This window comes from Tachyglossus aculeatus, chromosome 26 (assembly GCF_015852505.1).
Source record: "Tachyglossus aculeatus isolate mTacAcu1 chromosome 26, mTacAcu1.pri, whole genome shotgun sequence".
NCBI classification, from domain to species: domain Eukaryota; kingdom Metazoa; phylum Chordata; class Mammalia; order Monotremata; family Tachyglossidae; genus Tachyglossus; species Tachyglossus aculeatus.
This window is the reverse complement of record NC_052091.1, coordinates 9471779-9493693: the sequence shown is the minus strand read 5'-3', so window position 1 is coordinate 9493693 and position 21915 is coordinate 9471779. Positions and strand designations below refer to the sequence as shown.

At 42.5% G+C, this 21915-nt stretch overlaps 1 protein-coding gene across 2 annotated transcripts in view; it reads right to left on the bottom strand.

Moving 5' to 3' along the window:
• The window catches only part of MAP2K5 (mitogen-activated protein kinase kinase 5), a 241509-nt gene that overhangs the window by 62731 nt on the left and 156863 nt on the right, over positions 1-21915 (bottom strand). The gene's annotated exons all lie outside the window — the stretch shown is intronic.

Here is a 21915-nt window from a genome sequence, read left to right as displayed (position 1 = left end):
CACCTCTCCCCACTCCTCAAAAACCTCCAAAGGTTGCCCATCCACCTCCGCGTCGAGTAGTAACTTCTTACGGCCGGCTTCAAGGCACTCAGCACTCTACCTCCTTCCTTTACCTTGCTGATCTCCTACTACAACAAAATCTGCCCACTAAGCTCCTCTAGCACTAACCTACTCTCTGTACTTTGATCTCATCCATAATAATAATGATGGTATTTGTTAAACACTTACTATATGCCAAGCACTGTTCTATCTACCCCCTCACTGATCCTTTGGTCAGGTACTCTGGCCTGCAACTCTCTCCCCAATCACACCTGACAGATCACTGCTCTTCCCACCTTCGAAACCCTACTAAAAATCAAATCTCCTCCAAGAGGTCTTCCCTGACTAAGAGCCCTCGTTTCCCCTACCCGTGTTCCCCTCCGTGTCACCTATGCACATGGCTGTGTAATCCTTAAGCACTATGATATCCACCCCCACCCCACAGTACTTATGTGACTATCCTTAAACTCTACTATTTCCCTTATCTTTACTTTATTTTAATGTCTAGCTCCCCCTTTGGACTCTAAGCTCCTTGTGAACAGGGATTGTGTCTTCCATCTCTATTGTAATAAACTTTCCCAAGTGCTTAGTATGGTGCTTGGCAAATGGTAAGTGTTCAATAAATACTACTGATTGATTGATGGTATTAAGCACTTACTCTGGGTCAGATACTGTACCACCACCATTTATGAAAGGCCCAAAAGCTTTTTTTTCTGTGATTGAGGTACTTCTGTTTCTCTTAACAGACAGGCAGGCATTTTATCTTACATTTTTACACCTAAACTGCAATTATCACGATTAAACCAAAATCAAAGAACCATTTAACATTAGTCGATAATTTAAAATGCCTAAAATAAAGCAGCAACTTTCATGAATGCCCATCAATTAAAAAGGATGAATGTCAAAATCAGGGTTTTGTTTGTCAGTTTGGGTTTAAATGGTATTTGTTCAGTGTTTACTATGTGCCAGGCACTGTTCTAAGCACTGGGGTGGATACAAGCTAATCACGTTGGGCACAGTCACTCTCTTACGTGGGGTTCACAGTCTTAATCTCCAATTTACAGATGAGGTAACTGAGGCACAAGGAAGTGAAGTGACTCACCCAAGGTCACCTAGCAGCCAAGTGGTGGAATTGGGATTAAAATCCAGGTCCTTCTGACTCCCAGGCCCGGGAACTTTCCACTAGGCCATGCTGCTTCTCATTTGAGACATTTTACGTAGCCTGGGTTCCTCAAATTATCTTTAGAAAGTGAGGATTTTTCACCATTAACATACGTAAAAACATTCTTCAAAAAAGGTCATTCGAGTGATTTGAAGGGATAAATACCCCTGCTAAAACCTCCTCAGACTGAGATAGTAGGGAGAGTGGCAGCCTTAAATGACAAGTCTTCATCTCCCCTTTAAAAAAAATAAATGCATTAATACGGTTCTGACTTAGTCCTTGCTGCCTCTATATCAAGTAATCATGAAATGGACAGCAGCCTCAGAAGCAGCTTTATGTTGCTATAACTGTACAGTGTGCCCAGGTTTTCAAAGGGAGGCATCGTTACCAGATTTTATTACACAATTTTGATAGCAACATATTATTTGAGATCATCTTCATAAATTTTGCATTAAGGTAGCTGGGCCACTACCTGGAATTGATTCAAAATGCTTAAGACACTCAATTACTTTTTAACACTGTTATACAATGTGATGACTTACACCTTCTATTTCACTAGAATTTGATGATGCAACATCATTGTAATTGATTCATTTTCTCAATTAAATAAAGCTACTGTGCTTTTTTTTTTCTTGAATGCCACAGAGACCATAAGAGTTAGATGTATTATCTATTTTCTGCATCTCAAATATATTGCCTGAAAGGCGGCACTCTGTTCCTCTGTTAATTCCACTGGAAAATTTAATGCTACAGTCATATTTTTCAAGTTCTGAGCTGCACTGCACTCGACTGTATTTATATTAGGCCTATTTTTCACTGTTAAACTCTGTTGTTTACCTTTTTCAAGATCACATGACTGCAGAGGCTCTGCAGCCATAAAACAAACCTAAGCAAAGTCAACTTCACAGTCAATGCGTCTGCTTTCGCACACAGTTCAGGGAGAAAAGTGACGGCTCTAGTTTTAGAGAGCGTTAAAATCAATCCATGGTATCTGAGTTCTCATCGTTTGCTTTCATTCATTCAACCGCATTTATTGAGTGCTTACTGTGTAAAAAACACTGTACTGAGCACTTGGGTGTGCAGACCACTGTATTAATTGCTTTAGAAGTTCTCAAGATAATACATTGGTTTTTTCGGGTTCCTCTTTTTGTTCTGTCTTGAAATCAACAGTAGTCTGTGACCTCATTGTGGAGATGTAATGTATGTACCAACTCTGTGGCGTTGTCCTCCCCTAAACGTGTAGCACAGGGCATTGCACTCAGTGAATACTTTGACTGATTGATCGATGGCTTCCCAAAAAGACAGCGGTGACATCGGAGTTCAGGGGCAAATATTCCTTTAGAAGCAGATGAATCGCTCCCGTCTCACAACAGAGAAAATGCTATTTATAACTAACTCGTTTCAAAAATGCAAGGATGAGGACTTCGACGATTGTCTACTCTGCGCTGAGGGCTTTCAATATGTAACTACTACTTTGGGACAGGGAACAGAACTATAATTGCCACGATCAGACACTTCACTAATCAGCCTCTAGAACTAGTAGTGTTTTGATACATTAATTAGTGGATTCTTTCCCTCTCCTAGGCATTCCTTCAACCCTCTGCCAGCAGCTGGGTCCAAAATTTCAAATGGCAATAGCGAGAGGGAGCTTCACTTTGAGGCGAGAAGGGATGAGGATTCGAATGAAGATGCATGACCTCGTAATCACCATTTGGGCCCTAAATCATTGCTAATGTTTCTCTTGTAGCTATCATTTTATTGCTGAAGAATTTGCATTTTGGAGTAATTAGTTCGCCCACCCAAAACACACAAAATAAACAAAAAAGAAAGCACCCCCCCATTTAAAAAAGCTATGGTCCTTAAAAATATTTTTCATTTATTCATTATTATTATTATTAATAATAATAATAATAATAACAATAATGATGGTATTTGTTAAGCACTTACTATGTGCCAAGCACTGTTCTAAGCACTGGGATATAGGTAATCAGGTTGTCCCATGTGGGGTTCACAGTCTTAATCCCCATTTTAAAGATGAGGTAACTGAGTCCCAGAGAAGTTAAGTGACTTGCCCAAAGTCACACAGCTGACAAGTGGTGGTGCCGGGATTAGAACCCATGACTTCCAATTCCCAAGCCAATGCTCTTTCCACTAAACCATGCTGCTTCTCAAATAAATAAATAAATATTTATTTATTATGGTATTTGTAAAGCGCTTACTATGTGCCAGGCACTGTTCTAAGGACTGGGGTAGATACAAGCTAATCAGGTTGGACACAGTCCACATCCCACATGGGGTTCACAGTCTTAACCCCCATTTTACAGATGAGGTAACTGAGGCATAGAGAAGTTAAGTGACTTGTTTGTTAAGCATTCATTACATGTCCCACACTGTTCTAAGGGCTGGGGTAGATACAAGTGAATTAGGTTGGAAACAGTCTCTATCCCGCATGGTCTGTCGTTCCTAACAAAGGAACCCTTGAAATTGTTAGCTAACTGATGGGAAAGAAGAGGCTGGATAACGCTCTTAGCTTTCTAAAATGAAAATGTTTCCCTGAAAAAGTGGGACGAAGATATCTCATGCCCTACTTCGAAAAGGCTGTTTGTTCAGGAGGTTGGTGAGCGCAAATGCAAAAGTTCTCCTCGTGGTCCTTCTCCTTAATAACCTCTGTTGGGCTACAAAAAGCATCTTCTGTCACACTCACTGTTCACGTTAGATTTTGGTCTCCATGGAGATAGTTTTGACTGAAAGTGGCAGAGAAGAGTTCTACTGGTCCTTTTCACATTTCGCACTGAACCAGTCAGAAAACGCCAATAGATTCCACCGAGGTAATGGAGACAAGTCACCAGGCTCAAGCCTTCGTTTCTCTTTAACTCTCTGGAATTACAACTTGCCCTGGAGCTCTTGCCTGAGAGATTTATGAGTGCCCGGGTCAAATCTTCCCATACGCATTGAAAAATTTTGTTTTTACATATTTACTGCTTCCCAAGTTGGTGCTATTTTCTCTTAAATAGAAAAAGGATACATTCGAAATGCAATCATCTGAGCAGAATTTCCAGGGGATGGTCCTTTTTATTTGCTATGCCATTGCCATGACATTCCAGCTTCTATTGTGGAACTTTTTTTAGTAGAATAGCATTTATTGAGTGCTCACCGAATGTGATGCACTTTAATGAGCACTTGGGAAAATATACAGGAGCACAAGGCACATTCCCTGACCACAAGATTATACTTTACCAGAGGAGATACATGTTAAAATATTTATGAACAGAGTAATCACATTAATAATACTAACATGATAATAATAATTGTGGTTTTTGTTAAGGACTTACTATGCGTGCCTGCTTCAGTAAACATATATACACAAGTGCTGAGCGTGGGTATAAATACTTGAGTAATAGAGGTTGGCAGCTTGGCATGACACTTCCCCAACTAAAGGCAAATCTCAAGAGCAGCAAATATTTCCCTTAAGATTCAGCGTCCAAACTGGATGTAATGACCAGTGACCCTCGATGGACTTCCAACATACCAATTTTACAGTTTTCTGTAGGTAATTAGGACATTTGAGTAGTAGATTATTTTGGCAGTTATCTATATATTTTTTAAAAATGGTCTTTGTTAAGCACATAATTTGTCAAACACTGTACTAAGCACTGAGGTACAGACAAGCTCATCAGCTTGGACACAGTCCCTGTCGCACATGGGGTTCTCATAGATGAGATAACTGATGCACAGAGAATTTAAGTGACTTGCCCAAGGTCACACATTACATTCAGAATCTACCAGGTATCCTTAGGGATGATGGGATGGAATCTTTCTTTTTCCAGATGGACAAATGATACATGCATACTAGATTAAAATTCTTGAGAGGACCTGCACAAAGGAATTGAGTCTAGAGCTAAAATTACTTCGTGCCTTACCAGTGTGCTTACCACTTCCCTTCTCCCCTCCCGAACTGCCATCTTCAACTGTTCACTCTCCAGTGGCTTTTCCCCCACTGCTTTCAAACATGCTCACGTCTCCCCTACCCTAAAAACCCCCGCCCATGACCCTACGGCTCCCTTGGGTTATCTACCCATCTCCTTCCTACCATTCCTCTCCAAACTCTTTGAGCAACTTGTCTACATCCGCCATCTCCATTTCCTCTCCTCCATTTCTCTCCTTGAGCCCCTCCAACCCAGCTTCCATCCCCTTCACACCACAGAAACTGCCCTAGCAAAGGTCACCAATGATCTCCTTCTCGCCAAATCCGACATCCTCTATTCCATCCTAATCTTCCTCGACCACTCAGCAGCCTTCGACAATGTTGACCACCCCCTTCTCCTGGAAACGTTAGCCAACCTTAGCTTCACTGACACTGTCCTCTCTTCATTCTCCTCCTATCTCTCTGGCTGCTCATTCTCTGTCTCTTTTGTGGGCTCCTTCTCTGCTTCCCACCCCCTAACTATGGAAGTCCCTCAATGTTCAGTTTGGGTCCCCTTTCATTCTCCATCTACACCCACTCCCTTGGGGATTCATTCACTACCATGGCTTCAACTACCATTTTATAGGGATGATTCCCAAATCTATATCTCCAGTCCTGATCTATTTCCTTCTCTGCAGTCTCCCATTTCCTCTCCCACTCCAATCCACACTTCACTGCTGACTGGATCATTTTTCTAAGGACCTGGGTCCTAATCTCAGCTCTACCACTTGTCTGCTGTGTGACCTTGGGCAAGTTACTTAACTTCTCCGTGCCTCAGTTACCTCATTTAAGGGGGAATTAAATGGGAGTTCCATGTGGAAGATGGATTACATCGATCTGATTAGCTTATATCTATCCCAGCACTTCAAACGGTGCCTGGCACTAACTGCTTAACAAATAGCATAAAAAACCAAATTCATATTGTAGGCTATTTCCATGGCTTCCGAGAGTCAGCCATTCTTTAAAAATAGGGCAACAGAGCAAGGACTAAAAGATACGGAAATCTTTCTTTCCAAATTGGGAAGCAGTCTGGTTTAGTGGAACGAGCAGGGGCCTGGAAGTTAGAGGACCTAGGCTCAAATTCCGGTCCCAACATTTGTCTGTAGTATGACCACGGGCGAGTTGCTTAACTTCTCAGAACCTCAATTACCTCATCTTTAAAATGGAGATTAACTCCTCCCTTCAATTTAGACTATGAGCCCCATGTGGGAGAGTGTCTGTTCCAACCTGATTACTTTGTATCTACCTCAGCGCTTAGTACAGTGCCTGGCAAATAGTAATTGCTTAACAAATCTGTTGCCGAATTGCACTTTCCAAGTGCTTAGTACAGTGCTCTGCACACAGTAAGTTCTCAATAAATATGATTGAATGAATAAAAGTACCATTATTATTACTTAATCAATCACTAAATCAATCATATTTATTGAGTACTTACTGTGTACAGAGCACTGTACTAAGCACTTGGGAGACTACAATATAACAGATTTGGCAGACACACGTCCACTAGGAGTTTACAGTCTAGAAGAGGAGCTTACAGTCTAATGGATAATTATTGTTATTTTTTAAATTTACATGGTCACATATTCAGAAGTCATTATAAAATGAATAATAGTTTGGATTTTCTCCTCAGTTGAAATGACCTGACACACACTAACCCTTCCACAGATCAGAGTTTAGAACAGTGCTTGGCACATAGTAAGTGCTTAACAAATGCCATCATCATTATTATTATTATCAGCATTTTTCTTCATTAAGCCAGCCAGGTAGGTGTATTCAAGCAATTATCATTTCTGCAAGTCTATCAGCAAAACTTGTTTAATGCAAAAAACAAAAATAAGTCACCAGAGAATTCAGTGGAAACTGAGTTGCAGGGGAATACTAATCTGCAGAGACTTCCAAGGATTTAGTCTCCTGACTTGCCCTCTTCTTCCTCTTCTAAAGCTTCCACTTCCTGGACACGAGAATCTTTCTCACCTGAGGTAAGCAGCAGTGGTCTTGAATGATTTTGCACGGACTTGGCTGATGGGTTACGGGGGGCCAACCTCTCAAATGAGATCAATCAGAAAACAGGCATGGCTATCGCTCTCTCCAACCATCGCTGCCAAAGCTCTGTCACGTGAAGCAGAATAGCTTCATTCATTCATTCATTCAATCGTATTTATTGAGCTATTACTGTGTGCAGAGCACTGTACTAAGCGCTTGAGAAGTACAAGTTGGCAAAATATAGAGATGGCCCCTACCCAACAACGGCCTCACAGTCTAGAAGACTGACCTGAGTAGGTGTTCAACTGACCTGACTAAAGGTGCAGGAGAACATTTTTTTGCTTTTGTCTGTTTCATGGTATTTGTTATGTACCAGACACTGTGCTAATCGCTGGGGAAGAGATGAGCAAATCAGGTTGCACACAGTCCTTTGTCCCTCGTGGGGCTCACAGTCTTCACCCCCATTTTACAAATGAGGTAACTGAGGCACTGAGGAGTGAAATGACTTATCCGAAGTCCCAAAGCAGACAAGTGACGTTGCTTGGATTGGAATCTAGGTCCTTCTGACTTTCAGGTCATGCAATATCCACTAGACCACACTACTTCTCCTTTTCTGAACATTTTCTTCCAACCACAACAACAGTAATTGTAACAATAATAACCTTTGCTAAGAGCTTAGTTATACGGTAAGCACTGTACTAAGGGCTGGGGTAGATACAAGAAAAACAGGTCCCACATGGGGCTCGCAGCTTAAGTAGGAGGGAGAACAGATACTGAATCCCCATTTTGCAGATGAAGGAATTGAGGCAATGAGAAGTGAAGTGACTTGCCCAGGCTTCATGGCAGACAAGTAGCAAGGCTGAGATTAGAACCCAGTTCCTCTCCCAGGCCCACACTCTTTCCACTAGGCCAAGCTGCTTCTCTTATATATTGAAAATCTACCAATTCTGTTTTATTGCACTCTCCCGAAGACTTACAACAGGCTCTGTGCACAGTAAGTGCTCAATAAATAACACTGACTAATTGACTGACTCATTTAATATGAAAGTACAGGACTTGAGTTAAATCACTCTCTGCAGCAGCAGAGGAAACTCTTTTGGGGGAAGATACTAAGCTTTCTGTCTCCCCTTCTAGAATGTAAGCTCACTGTGGGCAGGGAATGTGTCTGTTTATTGTTATATTGTGCTCTCCCAAGCGTTCTGTACACAGTAATCACTCAATAAATTCAACTGACTGACAATTGGTTTTTATTGATCTCTACGATATGAATCACAAAATGAGCTTTTTTTTCATATGTAGTGACCAGGGCCTAGCCCATGCACGAACTACAGATTCTTACTCTTCAAATGAAGTTTGGGGATTCGTAAATAGAAGTTGAGAATCAGCACGGAGTAGTGGATAGAGCACGGGATAGAGTAGTGGATAGAGAGTCAGAAGGTCACGGGTTCTAATTCTGGCTCCATCACTTGTCTGCTATGGGACTCTGGGCAAGTCACTTGACTTCTCTGTGCCTCAGTTACCTCATCTGTAAAATGGGAACGGAGAATGTGAGCCCCGTATGGGACAATGACTGTGTCCAACCCGATCTGCTTGTCCCCACCCCAGCGCTTAGTACAGTGCCTGGCACACAGTAAACATTTAACAAATACCACAATTATTATTACTATTAAGTTTCTCTCACAGATTACTTAGACTGCGAGCCCCATGTGGGCCAAGGAATCCGTCCAACCTGATTATCTTCTCGACCCTAGTATGACGAACAGTGCTTGGCACATATTAAATGCTTAACAAGGCCCAGTATTATTATAAATTTGCAGACAGAAGCTCTGGCAGCCTCTTTGGCTCAACCTCAAAAGAGGTGCTTACTTGGAATCAGTGAAGTTGTCTAGGGGCCTACTGGTCTGCTTTGTGGAGAAAAGTCTGTTTTCAAATAAATCCTGTGCACGGCAGGTTTTCCCTGTTTTAGTGGATGCCGTTAGCACTCCCTCCTTCTTGCCTCTTCATCCTACGCTGAACAGTGAGAAAAATCTTCCTTGAGAACTTGGATCCTGTCACCTCCTTCCTCAGGATGCTGCAATAGTTCCCAAAGCCACATGTGTCCTGACTGAACCAACTGGCCCCTCATTAGATTGAAAGCTCCACCATTAAACTGTGAGCTCCCTGAAGGCAAGGAGGAGCTTTTGCTTCTATTGTACTTTTCCCAGTGCTAACTAAACTGCACTGCACTCAATAAATACCCCTTTTACCACTCCACTATTACTCAAGCTCATTGTGGGCAGGGAATGGGTCTGTTTGGTATTATATTGTACTCTCCCACGTGCTTAGTACAGTGCTTTGTACACCGTAAGGGCTCCATAAATATGACAATGAACGAATGAATGATAATGATATAATAATAATGGTATATGTTAAGCACTTACTTTGTGCCAAAGCACTGAGAAGCAGTGTGGCCTAGTGGACCTGGGCTCTAGTCCCAGATCTGCCACTTTCATTCAATCGTATTTACTGGCTGCAATGTGCCCTTGGACAAGTCACTTCACTTCCCTGTGCCCCAGTTCCCTCATCTGTAAAATGGGGATTAAGACTGTGAGCCCTACGTGAGACACGGCCTGTATCCAATCTGATTACCTTGTATCTACCCCAGTGCTTAGTACGGTAAGCTTGTTGTAGGCAGGGAATGTGTCTGTTTATTTTTAGTTTAGTTCAGTGCTCGGTGCTTAATAAATACACTCGGCTGACTGACTTACTACAGCGCCTGGCACATGGTAAGCACTTAAGAGATGCCATTTAAATCATTTAAAAAAGCACTGTATTAGGCAATGGAGTAGATATAAGGCCATCAGGTTGGAACATCCCCTGGCCTACAATTCCCTGGCCACAGTCTAAGTAGGAGGGAGAACAGGTATTGAATCCCTATTTTACAGATGAGGAAACCGAAGCCCAGAGAAGTTAAGTGACTTGCCCTAGGTCACACAGCTTACAAGTGGTGGAGCCAGAATTAGAACCCAGGTCCTCTGACCCCCAGGTCTGTGCTCTTTCCAGTAAGCTATGCTGCTTCCCATCTAGCTACTTTAATCTCCTGCTACACTCCAGGATGGCCGAGTGGTTAAGGCATTGGACTTAAGATCCAATGGACATATCGCGTGGGTTTGGACCCCACTCCTGCTAGCAAGAATTTTTCAAGCTCTTAGTACAGTGCTCTGCACACAGTAAGCGCTCAATAAATACAATTGAATAAATGAATGAAAGTCACGTAACTTCTCTTTTCCTTAGTTTTCTCATGTGGAAAATGGAGATAAAATATCGGTTTGCTTTCCTACTTAGACTCCAATTCCTCATGTGGAACAGGTACTGTGTCTGACCTATCTTCTATTTCCTCTGATGCTTAGTACAGTGCTTGGCACCTAGTGCTCTTAATAAATGACAAAATTGTTATTATTATTATAATTTTTAGTTTTACTTAGACTGTAGTCCCATGTGGGACCGAGGTCATGTCCTATCTGATCATTATTATTATTTTTTTAATGGTATTTGTTAAGCGCTTACTATGTGCCAGGCATTGCACTAAGGGCTGGGGTGGATACAAGCTAATCGGTTTGGACACAGTCTACGTCCCAAGTGGGGCTCACAGTCTTCATCCCCATTTTACAGATGAGGTAACTGAGGCACAGAGAACTTCAGTGACTTGCTCAAGGTCATTTGGCAGACAAGTGACAGAACAGGGATTAGAACTTAGGTTCATTCATCCAATCGTATTTATTGAGCGCTTACTGTGGGCAAAGCACTGTACTAAAAAAAGCTCGTTTTGTGATTCATATCGTAGAGATCAATAAAAACCAACTGTCAGTTGCATTTATTGAGCGCTTACTGTGTATAGAACACTGTACTGGGCGCTTGTGAGAGTACAATATAACAACAAACAGACACATTCCCTGCCCACAACCAGCTCAGAGACTAGAGGAAGCTTGGGTCCTTCTAGACTCGCAGGCCTGTGTTCTATCCACTAGGCCACACTGCTATTTACCTTGGTGTTTAGCACAGTGCAATTGAAAAAAACCCAACATGATTATTATCAATATTATTATTACCTGCACATCTTATATGGGGCAGGACAGCTTTTCACTCTCTGTCCCTCTTCCCTCTATTGATCAAAAAGTGCTCAGGTATACACGATTCATATAGCAACAGAAAGGGGAAAGTTTCATGAAATATGGTCCCTCACAGCCATGCAAAGAAGCATGTGACCACACGGCTGAACCCCTTAATAACAGAAATTCGAAAGCAGATCTAAAAAAGTCAGATGAGCCTCCACAGACAAAGAGAAAATGTTCTGCCTCTCCTTTCCATGGCCTTTTGGTTAAATTTTGGGAAGCACTTCAGTTTGTGGATGGACTGAGGATTTTTGGCTGCCACAATTGTCTTTTTTCCCCTTGTGGTGCAGGGTAAAGAGCAGGAAGAGAGGAGATAGGAGCTGCACGTCTGGATGGGATCTCCCAAGATTTTGCAGGACTAGGATTCTTTTTCTCCCATTCACCTCATAATAGCCATTAAAATCACAGTTACCGAGTTTTATCATATTTGCCTCAAACTGGTCAGTTGATCAAGGATAAAGATGACCATGAGCCCCGTATGGGACCTAACGCTCACAATGGAAGGGAACAAAAAAAGTTCTGAGGATTAAATGTCAACAGTATTTTCAAGTGCAGCGTTGAAAAAATGAAAAAAATTGTGTAGGACACAAATATGCAGCATTCAGATTTTGGGACTCAAATGTGTGAAGTCCATGGTTTGTGATTTATTAGGCCTATGATGAACTATGGGCTAGACTGAATAATAAGAATAATAATAGCAATAATAATAGTATTTCTTAATACCTTACTATGTGCCAAGCGCTGTACTAAGCGCTGGGGTAGATACAAAATAATCGGGTTGGACACAGTCCCTGCCCCACGTGGGGCTCACAGTCTTAATCTCCATTTTCCAGATGAGGTAACTGAGGCACGGAGAAGTGAAATAACTTGCCCCAGGGCACACAGCGGACAAATGGCAGAGCCGGGATAAGAAGCCAGGTACTTCTGACTCCCAGGCCCATGCTTCTCTTGTTTCCATCCTTTATATCCAGTAGCCATTGCTTTTCTAAGTCCTCCTGAAACCTCTCCTATAGGAAGCCTTCTCCGCTTAATCTCCCACCCCATTTCCACCCCTTACTGCCGCTTCAGCACTTCTGTATTCTCGAAGTCCTTGGGAAGTTACCCCTGCTGTAGCACTTACGCACATATCTTCACATTCTACTCCCTCTTTTTATTTCATTCATTCATTCATTCAATTGTATTTGAGCGCTTACTGTGTGCAGAGCACTGTACTAAGTGCTTGGGAAGTACAAGTTTGCAACATATTGGGACGGTCCCTTCCCAACAGCGGGCTCACAGTCTAGAAGGGGGAGACAGACAACAAAACAAAACATATAAACCAAATGAAATAAATAGAATAAATATGTACAAGTAAAATAAATAAATAGAGTAATAAATATGTACAAACATATATACATATATACAGGTGCTGTGGGGAGGGGAAGGAGGAAAGGCGGCGGGGATGGGGAGGGGGAGTAGGGGGAGAGGAAGGAGGGGGCTCAGTCTGGGAAGGCCTCCTGGAGGAGGTGAGCTCTTAGTAGGGCTTTGAAAGGAGGAAAAGAACTAGCTTGGCAGATGTGCGGAGGGAGGGCATTCCAGGCCAGGGGAGGACGTGGGCCAGGGGTCGACGGCGGGACAGGCGAGAATGAGGCACAGTGAGGAGATTATCAGTGGAGGGTGCGGGCTGGGCTGTATAAGGAGAGAAGGGAGGTGAGGTAGGAGGGGGTGAGGTGATGGAGAGCCTTGAAGCCGAGGGTGAGGAGTTTTTGCCTGATGCATAGGTTGATTGGTAGTCACTGGAGATTTTTGAGGAGGGGAGTAACATGCCCAAAGCGTTTCTGCCCAAAGACGATCCGAGCGGCGTGAAGTATGGATTGAAGTAGGGAGAGACAGGAGGACGGGAGATCGGAGAGGAGGCTGATGCAGTAATCCAGTCGGGATAGGATGAGAGATTGTACGAGTAGGATAGCGGTTTGGATGGAGAGGAAAGGGCGGATCTTGGCGATGTTGCGGAGGTGAGACCGGCAGGATTTGGTGACGGATTGGATGTGAGGGATGAACGAGAGAGCAGACTCAAGGATGACACCAAGTTTGCGGGCTTGTGAGACGGGAGGGATGGTAGTGCCGTCAACAGTGATGGGAAAGTCAGGGAGAGGGCAGGGTTTGGGAGGGAAGATAAGGAGTTCAGTCTTGGACATGCTGAGTTTTAGATGGCAGGCAGACATCCAGATGGAGACGTCCTTGAAGGCAGGAGGAGATACAAGCCTGGAGGGAGGGAGAGAGAGCAGGGGCAGAGAAGTAGATTTGGGTGTCATCAGCGTAGAGATGATAGTTGAAGCCGTGGGAGCGAATGAGTTCACCAAGGGAGTGAGTGTAGATAGAGAACAGAAGGGGACCGAGAACTTGACCCTTATTTATCATTTATTTTCACGTCCGTCTCCTCTGAATGATTGTCAGCTCCTTGAAGGAAGGGGATAGTGTCTGGTAATTCTAATAAACTTGACCAAACACCCAGTAAAGTGCTCTCTGTAAGTGTTCTGTTGTACTCTCCCAAGCACTTTGTACAGTGCTCTGCACACAGTTGGCGCTCAATAAATACGACTGAATCAATGCATTGCTCCTTGTGGGCAGGGAACGTTTCTACCAAATTTGTCCTCTTCCAAGCACTTGCTACAGTACTTAGCCCACAGTAAGGGCCTCACAAATTCCATGGACTGCTTGATTCGATTACTAACATGGATAAACTATTCACCCTTTTGGAAAAGATCACTTATTTATTCTTCCCTCTGCCTGAATACGTTAGCTAGACACGGCTGTTAATCATTTTATTTGCTTCTCTACCTGGAAATCCAAACAGCCAGGTCCCAAGGCATCACAGTGGTAAGAGCATGGGCTTAGGAGTCAGAAGATATGGGTTCTAATCCCAGCTCCGCCACTTGTCTGCTGGATGACCTTGGGCAAATAACTTCACTTCTCTGGGCTTCAGTTACTTCATCTGGAAAATGGGGATTAAGTCTGTGAGCCCCATGTGGGACAACTTGATTACCTTGTATCTATCCCAGCGCTTAGAACAGTGCTTTGCATGTAGTAAGTGCTTAACATATACTATCATTATTATTATTAGTAGTAGTAAGCATTCAATAAATACCACTGATTGACTGAAAAACTCACGTTTCTCAAACATTGGAAAAAAAAAAAGCACAGAATGCTTCTGGCTAAACTTCCTCCAAACTTCTCCAAGTCATTTTCAAACTTAAAAGCCTTTGATCGTGAATTTCTAATTTGAACAGTCCAGTAGAAGGTGAGTGAACCTCTTCCTTCCACAGGATAAGGACACACTGACATCTAGGGTGAAAACTTAATGGAGACCATAGAATATTAGGTCACCAAACTAGCAGCCCAACTTGCCATCAGGAAAGTTTTACATACCAGCCAGATCTTCACGATATTATAATTAAGTGGAAAATACTACTATTTGAGCATTAGCACTTGTAGGGTGTTTAATGTCTTTTAAATGGTTCAAAGAAGATCCACATTTTTCCCCTATTATGATACGAATGCTATATCCACAGTCCAATTTGTTATTACAAAATAAATGAATGCTTAAAAGACACTCTGTCAATTGAAAAAGATAACATTAAAATGGCTGATTTCAGTGCCAAGTTAAACAAAATATATTTTCCTTGACAAGCTGCCTACATTTAAATGAAAATAGGGCAAATCTGGTCAATAATATGGATTGCATAGAACAAAAAGAACCTTAGATCATGCTAACACGAGGATCAGAAAGCTGTGGCTTCAATTAAAACCACCCAATTATTTAGCTCACTCAAAGAAATGGCAAATAAATTAATCTGTTTTAAATGAAAGTACTCAGATAAGTAGCTTTTTGACCCATGAGGAACTCTCACCGGTGGAAATTACAATGAGGCAAGACATTGCTGAAGGAAGGCTAAAATGAATAAACAAATAAAAAAAATCAAACAAACGGATTTAGAATCAGTAATCGAAAGGCATTTGGAAAATATTTAGCTTGCTAGTTGTAGAGGGGTTCCAGAACTGGAGGGCCAGGGTGGTCTTCTCTTTTAAATAGAGAGGTGCAAGGAAATAGCACGGTCCCTCAGCAGCAAACAATTGGAGGGCCTTATTTTTAACAACAGGATGTTTTCATTTCTGAACTGTCAGATAAAACATGCCAATGGTAATACTATTATGAATGTGCTGTACTCCTTTAAAATCCTCTATTATCCACTTATGCTTTCCTTGCACTGGGATTTAAGAATGCCTCTTTATTGAGACAAGTAATATGTCATCATTTTGTTCGGCTAACAGGCTTGACAGCCCTGTCTCTTTGAGTTAAGAATAGTAGATCTCTATTTCCTACATTGCTGGCAAAAGCTGGCAGAATGAATAGGAATTAGCCAATTGGGGGTAAGGATTTTTTTTTTTACCCCTGCAGATCCAGATAATTTACTTTACTCATGATTAAGCTGGCTGGAGAATTATATTTTTTTAAATAAAAATGATCTCCTCCATATTTTATGATAATGTCTCCGATTGCCAGTCTTTTGAGTCTTTTGTGTTTTAACAAATACTGCTCTTCACCAGTTCTCTTGTCTTTTTGATCCCCTTTTTCTACTTATCATGTTCTTTATTTGAAACAGATTTTTAACAGATAATCCTGATCGTTACAACAATCTCTGGCTGGCATTTTCTTCAAATAATTCTTAAAAACAGCTTAAAAAGCCGTTTGGAATAACATCAAGCTTGCCATCAATCAAATGAAAAAATTCCGCTGGCGGTTGTATAAACATCAGATCAAGTCTGATGTCTTCAAGGATTTCAGAGTGAACCATAAAAAACTCCATTAACTTCTGACAAAGAATGCAAATTAATCACAACATGGGGTGAAATGAAATTAAAGGCTCTTTTCTAATCAATGACAAGGCAGGATGAAATATTTTGTTACTCTCTCCGCACTCAGGCTGGCTGGATATTTGCACTTTTCCTGCAATGCCCCAAATGGAAGGTGTGACTACAGATTCACCCACACATTGGCTGTTTAGTGCCACACACACATATCCTGCCCCCTCCCTCCAATTTTGGTCCCCCAAAGCTATCTGCTTACAAGGAGGGGAGATTCACTAAACACACTAATCATCTGAATCTCAGGTGCATCCAATTTGTTATTCACACTCTCCCATGCCAGTGAAAAAGCCTGGCACAGACAGATGCACCAGGAACCTTAAATGACAGTTTTGGCCTCCGGAAGTGCGATCACTACAGCAAAATCTAGTACAGCCTCCAGGTGAAATGTCTGGAGCTCCATATGGAGCAGGGAAAATTAACAACAAGATGAAAATCGCTGCAGCAGCGGGGAGTCTGAATTTTTGAAAAAAAAAATGAAATTTAAAGATGAAGAAAGAGAAGTAATAAATTAATGGGGTGTGAAAACATTCAAAGCTTTACAATACCAGGGGCACTATTTGCTCAGATTTCTGCCCCCCCCTTTTTCTTTTTTTAACTTCGGGTCATTTTGACGTAATTTATTAACCAAGATCAGGAATTGAAGCCAAAAAGAAGCTCATTTTTCTACATCCAAAAGTACTTTAAATACATTTGTATCCGAATTGCCTTCACTTCCTTGTGCCTTCTTGCTACCAAATTCCCAAGCGTGGAGGCTGGTACAACACATGAGACTATCTTCTTAATGGATTTACTATCCTGCTAATGCCCAGCCCCTGCTGTAAAATTTGACTGCCAGATGATAATATTTAGCAGGCGATTCTTTTCATTTCTCCTAAATTGCATTGTCATTAAACAAGCCATTGCCTGCTATCGTGTCTTTTAAATCTCCCAAATTTGGTTCAGCGGAATTAACTGTATGGCTACGTTTGCTGCCCAAACTGTCCCTATTTCCCCCGGCTGGAGCGTAAGCTCCTTGTGGGCAGGAAACGTGTCCTTTCTTTGTTTTGGCCTTCCCAGATGCTTAGTATATAGTGTCCTGCATTAAGTTGGCGCTCAGAAAATACAACCATTAGTAGTGCTAAGAAGCACTATCGTGGAAAGAGTATGGGCCTGGGAGTCGGGAGACCTGGGTTCTAATTCTGGCTCTGCCATTTGCCTGCTGGGTGACCCTGGGAAAGTCACTTTGTTTCTTGGTGCCCCGGTTATGTCACCTTTAAAATGAGGATAATGTATTTTCTCCCTTCCTCTTAGACTATGAGTCCCACGTAATACTAATAATAACTGTGACATTTGTTAAGTGCTATGTGCCAGGGACTGTACCTTACTGATTGTTTGGAAACTGTCCTAGTGCTTGGCACAGAGTCAGCACTTAACACATTATTATTATTTTATTCATAACATCATCATCACTACAACTACTACTGCTTCCATTACTACCTGGCTTCATCTGGATGCCTTGGACAGAATGTCTCAATCAATCAATGGCATCTAATAATAATGATAATAACTGTGGAATTTGTTAAGCACTTACTATGTGCCAGGCAGTGTAGTAAATGCTGGGGCAGATACAAGCAAATCAGGTTGGACACAGTCCTTGTCCCATGTGGGGCTCACAGTCTCAATCCCCATTTTACAGATGAGGGAACTGTGGCACAGAGAAGTGAAGTGACTTGCCCGAGGTCACACAGCAGACAAGTGGTGGAGCTGGGATTAGAACCCATGACCTTCTGATTCCCAAGCCCATGCTCTTTCAACTATGCCATGCTGCTTCTATTAAGCACTTACTGTGTGCAGGGCTCTGTACTAAGTGGCTGGGAGAGTACAGTACAACAGAGTTGGAAGACACATTCCCTGACTACAGCAAGCTTACAGTCTAGAGAGGGAGACGGACACTGATATGAATAAATCACTTACAGATATTGCTATAAGTGCTGTGGGGCTTGGGGTGGGAGTTAGTCTCCTTATGGAAACTCATCAAGTCTCTAGATAAAATTCGAGTAGTCAGAACTGGGAGAGGATTAGGGGTTACAGACTACACTCAGCAAATAACGATACTTGCTCACAGTTAAACTTGTTCAAGAAATCTGAGAAATAGGCGATAATAATAATAATAATGGTACTTGTTAAGTGCTTACTATGTGCCAAGCACTATTCTAAGTGCTGGGGTGCTAATCAGGTTGTCCCACATGGGGTTCACAGTCTAAATCCCCATTTTACAGATGAGGTAACTGAGGCACAGAAAAGTTAAGTAGCTTGCCCAAGGTCACACAGCAGACAAGTGGCGGAGCCAGCATTAGAACCCGCATCCTCTGACTCCCATGCTCTTTCCACTAAGCCACACTGCTTCTCTAACAGTAGAGTAGTAAGTATCATTTTACCACTTGGCTTGAACACCTTGGAAGTAGGCTAGAGTCCAGGTGGCTTAATGGATAGAGCACAGGTTTGGGAGTCAGGAGGACCTGGATTCTAACCCCAGCTCTGCCACATGTCTGCTGTGCGACCTTGAGCAAGTCACATACTTCTCTTGGTCTCAGTTACCTCATCTGTAAAACAGGGATTAAAAGTGTGAATCCCATGTGGGACAGGGACTGGGTCCAACTTGTACCTACCCCAGCACTTAGAACAGGGCTAGGAACACAGTAAGTGCTTAATAAGTACTATTATTATTATTATTACTATTCACTGCCGGCTCACAACCCATTGTAACTGCTGAGAAAGCAGTTACAGTTATATAGAAGTAGCGTGGCCTACTGGATAGAGCATGGGCTGGGAATCAGAAGGACCTGGGTTCTAATTCCACCTCCACCACAGGTCTGCTGTGTGATCTTGGGTAATTTACTTCACTTCTCGGGGCCTCAGTTCCCTCATGTGTAAAATGGGGATTGAGACTGTTAGCAGGATATGGGACAAGGACAGTGTCCAACCCGATCAGCTTGTACCTACTCCAGTGCTTAAAACAGTGCCTGGCACATAGTAAATGCTTAACAAATTCGACAGTTATTATTATTATTATCATTGTTAGAAAGCCAGGGGATAGGACCCTGCAGCTCTTTGGTAGCTACTTTGAGCACTGGGGGCCTCATTATTCTGCAGGCAATCCTGATCCCTCTCAATGGACTGTTTCCAACCCGATTAACTTGTATCTACCCCAGCGCTTAGTGCAATGCCTGGCACATAATAAGCACTTAACAAATACCATAAAAATGCAAATCTCAATTTGGTGCCAGGAGGCATAAGGAATCAGAAACATTTCTCATTAGGGCACAGAGGTCAATGATAACTAGGGAGCTAAAAGTATTTGAATTTCCTACGGGGCTCCTAAGGCACTTGCAGAATTAGAAGTGCTATTTGGTCTGAACTGACTAATTAAGAAGTTTTCTTTACTTATCCTTACTGAAAGGAGATAGTTTCTTTCAAAGTTAAGCCTTGATATTAAATTTTCTCTTAGGGTTTAGGAGGTACCACAGTTCATACACATAGTGCTGTGGGAAGTCTTCTAGACCGTTAGCTTGCTGTGGGCAGGGAACAAGTCTACCAACTCTGCCATAGTGTAATCTCCCAAGTGCTTAGAACAGTGTTCTGCACACAGTAAATGCTTAATAAATACCATGGATTGATGGGGCTTAAAGCCCTTCACCTATAATAGCTAGTGTGGTCTAATGGAAGGACCCTGGGCCTGGGACTCCGAGTGCCTGGGTTTTAATCCCGGCTCTGCCTCTTACCTACTGTGTGACCTTGGGCAAGTCACTTCACTTTTGGAGGCCTCAGTTTCCTCATCTGTAAAATGGGGATTCAATCCCCATTCTTCCTCTCCTCTAGAGCCTCACGTGAGAGAGGGACCACATCCGACCTGATGAACTTGTATCTAAGCTCAGCGCTCGGTCCTGTGCTTGGTGCATAGAAAGTGCTTAACAGATCTCATTAAACAAACCAGAAGCGTGGCGATCTTGCAAATCCTCGATCTGGGGGAAGCTGGCGTTCTGGTACTCACTTGTTCTGATGCCAGGCTTTTGGGCACAAAGAATCCCTCTGGCAACATGGCAGGTTGAAGCCTGAACAGCTCGCGTCATGAGCATTGCCCTGCTTCCCAAGAACGCTCCCACCAGACGCACCTTAAAACAAGGCCTAGTGGAAAGAGCATGGGTCTGGAAGTCAGAGGACATGGGTCCTACTCCTGGCTCCACCACAAGTCTGCTGTGCGACCTCGGGCAAGTTACTTCGCTTCTCTGGGCCTCAGTTACCTCATTTGGAAAACGGGGATTAAGACAGGGACCCCCATGTGGGACAGGGACTGTGTCCAACCTGATTACCTTATATCTACCCTAGTGCTTAGAACAGTGCTTGGCACAGAATAAGCACTTTATACCAGAGTTATTATTATTATTATTATTATTATTATTATTATTATTACCACCTTAGGGAGGAACTGAATGTATTAGCTCTAATCATCTTCCTGCATTTCCCTTCTACGAAATGGCTTACGTACTGACCGGAAAACTGCCCTCTAATTTTACCCAAGTGGGAGACTACTTAATTCAACAAAGAGCTCCCCAGAATAAATAAAATGCCTCGCCTATTTTGGCATTTTTCAAAATGACCTAGATGTTAACGTCCTGCTCAGTAAAATAACCTGATGGGTCACCCCTAGGAACACTTCCTATTTCATCAGCAAGAGGCTGGACAGCAAAATACCCTTAAAGGGATCAGTCAATCCGGTTACATCTTGGACCGCCTTTCTAGGAGGCAGCATGGCCAGTGAATAGAGCATGGGCCTGGAAGTCAGAAAGACCTGGGTTCTAACCCTGACTCCACCACCTGTCTGCTGTGTGTCCTTGGGCAAGTCATTAAATTCTCTGTGCCTCAGTTACCTCATCTGTAAAATGGGGTTGAAGACTGTGAGCCCCTTGTGGGGCAGGGTCTGTGTCCAACCTGATTAGCTTGTATCTACCCAGCGCTTAGAACAGTGGTTGACACAAAGTCAGTGCTTAACAAGTACCATCATTATTATTATTACTAAGAAAAGAGTTCAGTTTTTTTTTTTAATAGAAGTGGCCCATTTAAAAACCAAGCCTAAAGCATGTTAGCAGAATGTGCCAACTTGGAGAGTTTTGTTTTTAGTTATCAAATGGCTTTAGCTTTCAAGAGAGACAGAGAGAGAGAGAGACAGAGAGAGAAAGTGGAAGATGACCTTTCTACAAGTGCAGAATCTTTAAATGTCCACACTTGGTACCGGGGGAATTGGCTTAAAACAGCTTATAAAAATGGTAGCGAGATGGAGCCCCATCCTATTATTCAATAACCATGTTTGTGATACATCTGCATAATCTAACCACGCATAAATTAGTATGTGTAATACAACACTTATTTGCATAATAATAGCAAGTTAATAGATGCTTAAAGAGCACAGACCAACACCCCCTTTAAATCAGACATGCCTCTAGGCACTCTAGCCTGTATAGACCACGATGCCAAGAAAACACTGAACGAAAGAGAGAGGAAAACATTCAAGTCAGTCATTTTTCATCCCCCTGGACATTTCACTTAATTTTTTCCCCACAAAGAGAAATGTTTTTCAAACTACAAGGTAGCTTAATATTTTCAATTCGAACACCCATTTGAAAGAAATGGTTTTAAAGCAACAGTCCTTGTCGCTTCTGGATTTAGCAACC